Below are 10,094 nucleotides of genomic sequence, written 5' to 3'. Positions count from 1 at the left end.
GTGCAGGGATACGAATAAGTGCATAGTTATAGAACCAACCACCTCCATGTAATTGCTGCACCACATCCGCGGAATACTCTAGCTCTATTCATATTGCTTGGGTTCCCACCATGGCTCATTTGCACAAGGAACTCAGTGCTAGGACAGTTCCAAGGCACAGAAAACACCACCCACAGCAATGGGAAGCACAAGTCTTTTAGCATAACTGAGCTATATCATAGGATTAGGGACATTTTAAAAATGCCACCTTACCTGGAATCTCCTGGTTTCTCCACATACAGTTAGAGTATGTCCATAAACGTTAAGCACCACATCTCCTAGTCTTAGAATTGTATCACTTCCCATAGGTTCTCCCCTCAAATGGACCTCAAAAGCAGTCACGTTGCTGGGTTCACACACTTTGCCCATAATGTAGGAGCAGTTTCCATTTGCATCAAACGTGGCACCATCAAAAGAATGATAATGGAGGCTGCTAGACGCCCAGCAGGTTGCCAACTTTCGGTGGAAACAGCCGCACACACCTTGTGTAACAATACACTCGTCTCCAGGATGGCAGGAGTTGTTCCTGCACACCACTTCACCCTCCTCCAAACACGTACACAGCTCCCGGCACTTGTCGTCATAGAAAGTTTCACTTAGTTTCAAGTAGCGACCATTGTGAAGGCAACCACAGTCTTCAGGAAGTACACAGCTCTCTCCACTCAAGGTGTAGCCGGGGTCACAAGAGCAGCCCTCCCGGCATGGCAACTGGCATGGGATGGGCAGGGAGGCATTGCAAGCGGAAGGGCAACTGGGTGCACATATATCATAATGAGAATTGAATGGGCACAGGGGACCTGCAAAACAGATTAGCCTCTTTAAAAAATAAAATAGTTTGTCAACATGTGGTTTATAAAGCTTAACTGTAACAAAGTAATGCAAAAACCAAGCACCTTTTCTTTTATTTTCGTGCAATATAGGGTACAAAACCCCTCAAATGCCTCATAGGTAAAACTCTGATACAACCCCTTTGCATTGGCATAAATAAAAAAAACACCAACTCTTCAGAAGTTTCAGACAACTCATTATGGAGAGATGCATTCTGGGTATTACCCAAAGAGACAGGAAAAAGAAATACAGTACGGTTTGGTTTCAAACACATTCAATGATATCACAAGGGTGAAGAAATGACCATTGTTGGACAAAGATGGTACGCGACTGGATTCCAAGTGAAATGAAAAGAATAAGACTATGCACCAGAAAATGTAAGAATGGAAAACAGGAAATTTGTTGAAGCAGCTTGAAGAGGCTTGCTACCGCAGTACCTGGAAGATCATTGATAAGGCCTTCATTTAGCAGGATCAAAAAGGGCAGAAGGAAGATATACTGTATAAAATCTAATCCTCAGCTACAGTCTATTCACTGCTGGAGGAAGGCCTTCCCAATGATCTCCCAGGTACTGCAGTCACAAGCCTCACCTCCACATTGCGCCAACTTTTTTTCTCATTTCGTCCTCCCATCTCACTTTTAGGGACATGGACACTTTCCATAGTATTCAGTGGTAGTGATAAAACAGAATATCCCATCATAACCAGCCAGTTGGTTCAATAACCCTGGCTACATCTGCATTATTTCCACAGACACAGTATGACAAGCTTATTTTTTCCTTAACCACTCATACTCACTGCAAAAAGTGTTTGTCCTCCATGAATGGACAACAGCCCCCACTTCCTGGCATGAAGCTGTATAGCTGGAAAGAGTCTGACACATCACAGTCTCACTTCCATTAGAATGGCACAGGTCAAGTAGGCAGTCTTGGAAGTAGCCATCAGGATAGATTCTCCCATGGCAGTCTCGGAATGGCCCTTGGAGATCCTTCAGCATCCCACATCTTTCCTGGGACCCATACAGTGTATATTCTTCAGTGCCACATTTGGAACAGTTTGCTTGGCAGCGATTGCTGCATGAATGCACTTCCAGGGCAGTGCCATTAGGCAGAGAGGCACATAAGCCACAAACTGCACCTGCATAAGAGACAGGAACTCTGACCAGCAGACGGCTGTCACTGTCATATGAAACGATGAGTCCAAAGTCAGACTGTAGAATAACAGCACTCACACCACTCGCACCACTTTGGAAAAGCTGAAGTCGATTTCCATCTAGCACAAAGGGAGTGTGAACCAAGAGGCCATTCACCTAAAAACAGTGAAAATTAGACTATGGAGAATCATGCCTTTTGTTAATTCTTAAACAGAATTTGATGCCAGATAACCATTTGACCCACCTAATATGCCCATTTTTGTTACTGGATTAGGATTTATGATGGGTTCTACTCCACTCCTACATCTATTACTGCAGCCCTTGTTTGATACACAGTTCATAATTGGGTATCAGAAAAGGGGGGTTGGCATGTTTAAAGGCATTTTACTTACATCACAATACATTTAGTAGGATCCCATAAACAGAAGTCAGTGAATCCAGTCGTCTGACAATTAAATTCACTATGTAACCAGTGTATAGGAGCAGCCCATCATCGCACACACAGTGTGCTGGAGCGGTCGTCAATGCTCACTTCCGAGTCTTGCCGCTGTGGAGCCAGTCTCACAGATTTTTTGCATCAGCAGTCTCAGTCTTTGGTGGAGTCTGATCAACGTCAGTCATTTTCCCATTACAATGTCATTTTTAACCCAGACCCCTCAAAGTTTTACCAAATTCAATTCATGTAGGTGGTCAGAGGTATCCAATGTTAATTAAAAAGTACCAGCAATTTATTTATATATATTGAGCCTTATGACAAGATTTGAATTAGTCAAGGCTATAAAAAAAAAACTGCTAAAAAGATTTAACACACTATTTAATCTTACCACAACTCCCTTGTGCTCCTGGCTTAGGGTCACGGTTGTTCCATAGACTGTAATGTCAACAGCTTTGGCATAGGCCGAATCCCATTCCGCTCCTTGCCGGTTTACCACACGCACATCAAAGTCCTCCAGTCCCGGAAGCGGAGAGCACAGGCCTGCTATTTTTGATTTGCAGGGGCCCTTGAAACTGTAGCGCTGGTTATCAAAAACAATGTAGTGGGGGTCTCCATATACTGAGCATGAAATATATGGTTGAGGATTGCAGGACCACTGACCGCCAACGAGTTCACAACTCTGGCCTAGATCACAGCCTTGGATCTGGTGGCACTGCACTTCATTTGGTGCACGGCAGTAACATTGTGTGCGGCAATCACTACTGAGAAATTCTTTTCCATGGGGATAGTAATGACCATCCCACATGCAGCCACACTGGTCAGCAGGAATGCAGCGCCCCATGCTAAGTTGGAACCCATCATCGCACACACATGCCTCATAGCACGGCTTAATATCACACAAGAATGAGTCCGGAGAGCCAGAGCAGGTACGAGGACAAGATGAGGAACAGCTTTCATAGTGGCTATGAGGAGGACAATGTAGGTCTGTGGAAGTGAATGAAGACAAACACTGAAGCTTCAGCGCTAAACCCAGAAAAACACAGCAATACCCATTTTTCTCCACTTACCACAAACCGTAAGATTTCGCCATTCTGTCAAGTTCCCACCTTCCTCTATGCATGCTTGTGCGTAAGCCTCCAAGGATGAGCAACCTTGCGACACTCCACCCTCACAGACATCAAACACACAGCTGTCAACAAAGGGTTTTGGATCCAGCATCACATGGCATGCCTGAAACACCCCTCCAAGCTCCATCAGGTGACAAGGTGTGGGGACTGAAGTACTAGTTGTGTTCTCAGGACATTCCTCATAGTTGCCTGAAGCACAATCCTCTTCATCACCATCTGTCAGCCAGGTTTGGTCTGGTGTGATCACCTCCTCCCCTCTTCCCGTTGCATTTACTAGTTGCTTAGAGCTATAGTCACCACACATCCCAGTTAGGATTCCAGAATAGCTGCTAGGGATTCGAAGATGAATGAAGCCGTGTGCACCAATTAGAACATGCAGCCCAAATGAGAAGTTTGCCACCGTGGCTACACCATACTGTGTTATGTTTAGTCTGCCACCTTTAAGAGTCACCGGGAGATACTGCTCCATCCCATCCACCTGAAAGAGAACCAAAATGACCAAAAAGAAAAAGCATAGGTGAGCTGAAAAGAAATATGAAGAATTGTGATCATATTTATTGTAAGCGACTGGAGATGTAAAATGCTGATGTTCTTCACACTTTCCCCCCTCCCCCCCTCCCCAGGTACAATATTTCAATTACAATTTATATAAAAAGGGGAAGTAATAATTTGGATCACCAGACATGTTACTTTTGATAGATAATTCTCAAACAATCCAGGGGGAGCATATAAGGGAAAAGAAGACAAACAGTGCATACAATGTAAGTGTAGATGTACTGTATGGGATGTTTGAAATACAGCACTATATATTCTTGGCTCTTATGCTCAGCCTACTCACAGGATACAGGAGAAAGTCAGGCACTTACAAGAAGGGCTGCTACCCATATTGTTCAGAGGATGTGTTGATCAGGACTCTCATCCAATGGCACAAGGGGTGGTGAATGAATGATGTGGAGACATAGAAGAAACTACCTGGGGTGACACTCCTGACGAAGCCGGAACAGTTTTACTGGGCGAAACGCGTAAAGTGCTTTTTGGACCCCGAGGCGATCCGTACCTAACCACCCCCACAGTAAGAGTGACGTGTGACGCTCCGACGGACGCGACACAGCAGAGAGGCGGTTCCTGCACAGATCTCACAAGCAGAGGGGAACAACACACTGAAGGGAGGTGGTGAGAAAGATTGCAGTGCGGTGACCCACATATTCACCATTTGTGTGATACATGCCTTGATTTTATTGCTCAATTGTGAGTGCGCTTTTTATATTTTATACATAAAAGAACATATTTACTTTATTGATCTGTGCTATGGTAGTTTCTTCTAACCCTTCTTGCAAGTGCCTGACTTCCTTCTGTATCCTGTGTGTAGGCTGAGCATAAGAGCCAAGAATATATAGTGTCGTATTTCAAACATCCCATACATCTACACTTATATTGTACAGTATGCACCGTTTGTCTTCTTTTCCCTTATATGCTCCCCCTGGATTGTTTGAGAATTATCCATGCATCTTGGAACCCGTGAAGACAGGTCCCACCAGAGGGTTTGAGCTGGGATATTAGACCTTTATGTTTTCATCTATTTATCACATTCGTGTAGTATATAGTTATAAACACATTTATTGTTTATATTCACTTATAGCAGTTCGTGCCTTTTTCTTTCACCTTCACGTATTCACTTTTGATTGATACACATTAATAAACTATAGTTAAAATAGGTTACAAAATATAGCTCTTTAATAAAAGGTCGTCTTGACACAATTTATTTATAGCGACAAAATTAACAATCACGACATTACTTATTTTTAATAAATAGTAATGCCATCCCCCCCATATGGCGGAAGGAAGGTATGGTCAATTTATATACACTTTTTCTGGAACCTGGATGTGTTAACCTCTACGGCTGTGGATTGTGATAGTTTTCCAGACAATCGTTTCTTACCTACCCACTCAAGCCCTATACAGTACATGAATTTAAGGATACCTTGAGGGTATTTTTTGTTGGAATACATATGCTCTAGGTCTGTCACTAGTTTTAAGCACCACACGTTTTTTTCTTGACTTTTTTTATTTAAAAAAAATGCAAACAAACTTCATTTAATACACTCCTTTCTCTGTATAATCCTTGGTAGTTTTTTTTTTTTTTTACTCATTAACATTAATAAAGACTAAGGGCCTCATGCAGAGAGCAGCGTTATCGGGAAAAGCGACATTTTTTGACAAAATCTGCCTTTAGAAAGGCAGGTAATGGCGAGTTTTGAAACAAGCGCCATTTTTTTTTTAATTTGAAAATCTCGCCGCGCGGCTGGCGAGAACCTAAATCTCTCCAGTGTTAAAAACGTCCGTATTCAGAAAGGCGCGATCGCCATCTAGCGGCTGTTCGCGCCAACAAAATGGCGCGATTTTCAACATTTACCTCCGCCAACAAAAGTTGGCAAGAAGCTGGAGCTCGGCGGCCGGTGGGGGAAAAAAAAAAAAAAAAACGCGATTTTTTTTACAACATGTTTCAACAGCGCGCATATCGCCGGTTGAAACTCTCCATATGCAGACATGATTTTAAATGCAGTTTTATGATCTTTCTGCATATGGAGATTAAATCACGCCAAAAAAGGTACTATTTATTACTATCTCCAATTTAGGCTAAGGTCCCGTTGCACGCGTCCGCACGGCTGGCTTGCTTGCCGGCGGCGCGTGCAACTCGCTGTACCGCGATCTGCGGTCTACAGGATACTTTTCTTGGAGCGGGGGGGGGCGTGGCCAAACGGGTCGAGGGGGGCGCGGCCATGACGTGAGGGGGCGCGGCCATGACGTGAGGGGCCGGAGCGGGAGGTGGGCGGGAGTGGGAGGATTGACAGGGAGGGGGGGGCGTGGCTTGAGCGGAGGGACCCGCTACTCTTCCCCCCCCTCCCTCCACGGGCTGCCACGGGCTGCAGGTAAGTAAAAAAAAACACACACACGCAGGCAGGCACTCACACACACACACACACACACACACACACAGACAGAGACAGGCACGCACGCACTCATACACACACACACAGAGACAGGCACGCACACAGACAGGCACACACATACACACACACAGGCAGGCACGCACGCACTCAGACACACACACAGAGAGGCACTCACGCTGCTTTCACTCCACACTCCTCCCCGCTCCCCGAAGCCTCTCCTCCTCCCGCAGCCTCCCCTCCCCATTGGCTCACAGCCACACCACGTGACGCGTCAACGCTAGGAAACACCATTCTGTGGTGTCTCCTAGCGGCTGACGCGCCACAGCGTGTAGTCAGCTGTGCAGCCAGTGGGGACCGGGACCGGCTCGCAAGGATTCCCCTGCTGGTGGGGAACTCGCTACATTGCCGCCCGCGCCAACGAGCGCAGCGGGTCCCAGGCCTAATTCCACCGCTGCTCTCTGCATAGGCCCCTAAGATCTGACCTAATATTGAAAACGCCGGATTTTCTCTGATACAACGTTGAGTGGGCATTCAAATAATTTATGAAGCACCAATTTATATTAGCTTTTTTGTACTATGTATATTTTCTCTTTTTTATGATGGAGGTGGTTACGCTTTGAAGTTTTCTGCTGCCTTGCTACATTAGATGTTGGGAAACATCTTCAGAAAGAGCTGCATCTCCTTTAGGGTGATATTCAATTTAATATATTCCAACTCTAAACTGAGCTTCGATCTTTGACGTACTTTAGCCGTTTGAAGCACAGCTTTATGAGATTCACCATTGGTGTTTTTTGCTTTGCATCACATTTAACTGTTAACGAAGCGCCAACACTACTAACCCAGCATTTACTTAGCGAATGACCAAACAGTGGCTAAAGAATTCTCCAAAAGGAGACACACACACACACACACAATCCCGCTTCCATAGATACTTGCCTCTGTAGGAGGTACCAGTTGCCGCTCTGCAAGCAGGGTTCACTAGCAGAGTTTCAAAGTACCTGCACCTTACGAGCCAATAGGAAGCTGGGACATCGGGTGCAACTTCCTATTTGCTAGTGAGATGCGGGAGCTTTAAACTTTACAGAGATACTGACACCTGTCAGAGGTAAGTATCTCCGGAAGCAGGGATTTCCCAGAGCTGAAATGGAGTTCAGCTCCAAGGCCCCGTGCTTCAAACCTATGTTATAAAATAAAAAATAAAAGGCGCATTAATTGCTCTTTTAAGACTATTTGATTATAATAGGGATTCAAGTCATTAATGAGGCATCAACGTTCATATTCTTATGGCAGTTGGTAGGCACTAGTTACAAATGCTTATGCACTTTCATTGCACCTGAGAAAGGGACATTTCCCCCAAAACATTGTGTATTTGTTTTCTGCTACAATAAAGTATCATATACAAGTGAACCGTTACCTCATGGAATGAGGTAAAGGAAGTGGTTCGATACACAGGAGATGTTAGCAGTCAGAACCAGGGCCGCCAATAGGGGGTGTGGGGCGGATGGGGGGCATCCGGCCTGCTACCTGTGGTCCCATCCCCCCTCCCTGCCAATATGGGACAGAGGGAAAGGCCATGGCGAGCCCGCACGCCAATTCAACTTCCCCTGCGCGCCCGCCAACCCAGCTTCCCCTGCGTCCACCAATCTCGCTGCCCCCACCCCTGGCGATATCGGGGTGGGGGGTAGGGAGCGTCTGGCAGGCAAGGAAGCAGCACCCACTCGTCAAGGTCAGTTAAAGGCAGACATCTTTCTTTTGTTGAAAATATAAAAAACAAAACACATTGCATTGTAATGTTTTTTTCCGTATTACAAGAAGAAAACAGTAAAAAGTAAAAGTTCCGTGCTAAATAATATTTCTTCGTGGTAGGTGCGCTATGGGTTTGGGGGACAAGCGCCTGCTCCTTTCATTTGTCCTGGGCCCCATGATTTCTGTTGGCAGCCCTGGTCAGAACTGAGGGGGGGGGGAGGGAGTTTGGTGTTAAGGGCAGCACAGCAGTGGCAGTAAAACACAACAGTGTGCTACAGAAATCAGTAACTAAACTCACTTGTATGGTTCTAGACACACTACACAGGAGGACATGGGATGTTTTAAGTATGATCCACAGGCAACCCTGTCTGGTTATTGAGCCGTTCCTTGTTTCACAACATATTCATCACCTGCAGTATGTTGAGAACCAGAGCTTTAACCGAGTTTGTCAGACATGACAGCACCTAGATCATTAGCTTTGATAAAACTACTATGTTTTTTTCCTCAGCTGTTCTTCCATGCTAAAAAGTGTCACACACAGGATGGACACTGCTGGATTTTGAACTATAAAAAGACCCACAAAAGACTGAATAAAATGATGAAACAGTGCACGCATGAACCAGCAAGGGATGGGTTAAAGGTTGAATGCAGAATAGGGTTAGTTTGAAGAAAGTCAGCAAGATTATCTTAAACAAGCTACAGACACATACAGCTGCAGGGAACAATGAAGAATTGAATAAGGTCTAGAGACAAGTGACCTTCCCTGAAGATAAGACTTTTGCAAGGGGGTTATCTTGACTAACCTAAGTCTGCTAAACACATCAAAGACCATTCCCTATACTGGACCACAGAAAGAAGATAACTGGAAAAAGCAGACAAGAAGATAGAGGAAAAGGGGAAAAAAAACCCTGGAGCATATTTGGGGATCTGATTAGATAAAAGAAGCAATACTGGTAGGACCGGAAACCTATGCAGTTTTAGTCATAAAAATGTAAAAAAACAAACAAAAAAAAAAAACAATACAATTAAATGAATACTAACATTGGTATTGATTTTTGTATTCCTAAACCTAGATTGAGCTTAAATACCTGAAAGTGTTACCAAATTATTAATAACAATAACACTTAAGCAACTAAAAGTTCCAAAGGATTACAAAGGACTATCGGGGAAAAAAATGTGATATTTCGTAATTATAGATTATGATCCATAATGTCCTGAATACTACTTGGTCTTGCTGTTGCTGGGCACTAGGGCCCAGATAAAAGTTAGAAAGGTAAGGCTAAGGCCCCGCTCCCAGAATCAGTGCGCCCGCACTGCAGACAGGCGGGGCGCTGACATACACAGACCGCGATATGTGGTCTGTAGGGAGCAGGAGCGGGAGGTGGGCGGGAGTGGGAGGTTTGAGCGGGAGGGGGGGCGTGGCTTGAGCGGAGGGACCCGGTAATCTCCCTCCCCTCCTTCCACGGCTCGGGTAAGTAAAGCAACACACACACACACACTGACAGAGGCAGGCACTTACGCACACACACACAGACAGAGGCAGGCACTCACGCACACACATACACACACACACACAGACAGGCACACACACACACAGACAGAGGCAGGCACTCACGCTGCTTTCCCCCCACACTCCTCCCCGCTCCCGAAGCCTCCCCTCCCCATTGGCTCACAGCCACACCACGTGACGCGTCAATGCTAGGGAACACCATTCTCTTGTATCCCATAGCGGCTGACGCGCCACAGCGTGTAGTAAGCTGTGCAGCCAGGGGGGACCGGCTCCGCAGGATTCCCCTGCTGGTGGGGAACTCGTGT

General features: G+C 45.5%; 1 long non-coding RNA gene across 1 annotated transcript in view; it reads left to right on the top strand.

Moving 5' to 3' along the window:
- The window catches only part of LOC142497815 (uncharacterized), a 13,306-nt gene extending 3,758 nt beyond the window's left edge, over window positions 1–9,548 (top strand). Inside the window, exon 5 of the long non-coding RNA XR_012802330.1 lies at window positions 8,788–9,548. This is a non-coding gene — a long non-coding RNA (uncharacterized LOC142497815). The remainder of the gene's footprint in view (window positions 1–8,787) is intronic.
- The last annotated feature ends 546 nt before the right edge of the window (window positions 9,549–10,094 follow it).

The sequence above is a fragment of the Ascaphus truei genome, chromosome 6 (assembly GCF_040206685.1).
Source record: "Ascaphus truei isolate aAscTru1 chromosome 6, aAscTru1.hap1, whole genome shotgun sequence".
Classification (NCBI taxonomy): Eukaryota; Metazoa; Chordata; class Amphibia; order Anura; family Ascaphidae; genus Ascaphus; species Ascaphus truei.
This window is presented reverse-complemented; position numbering and strand designations above follow the sequence as displayed.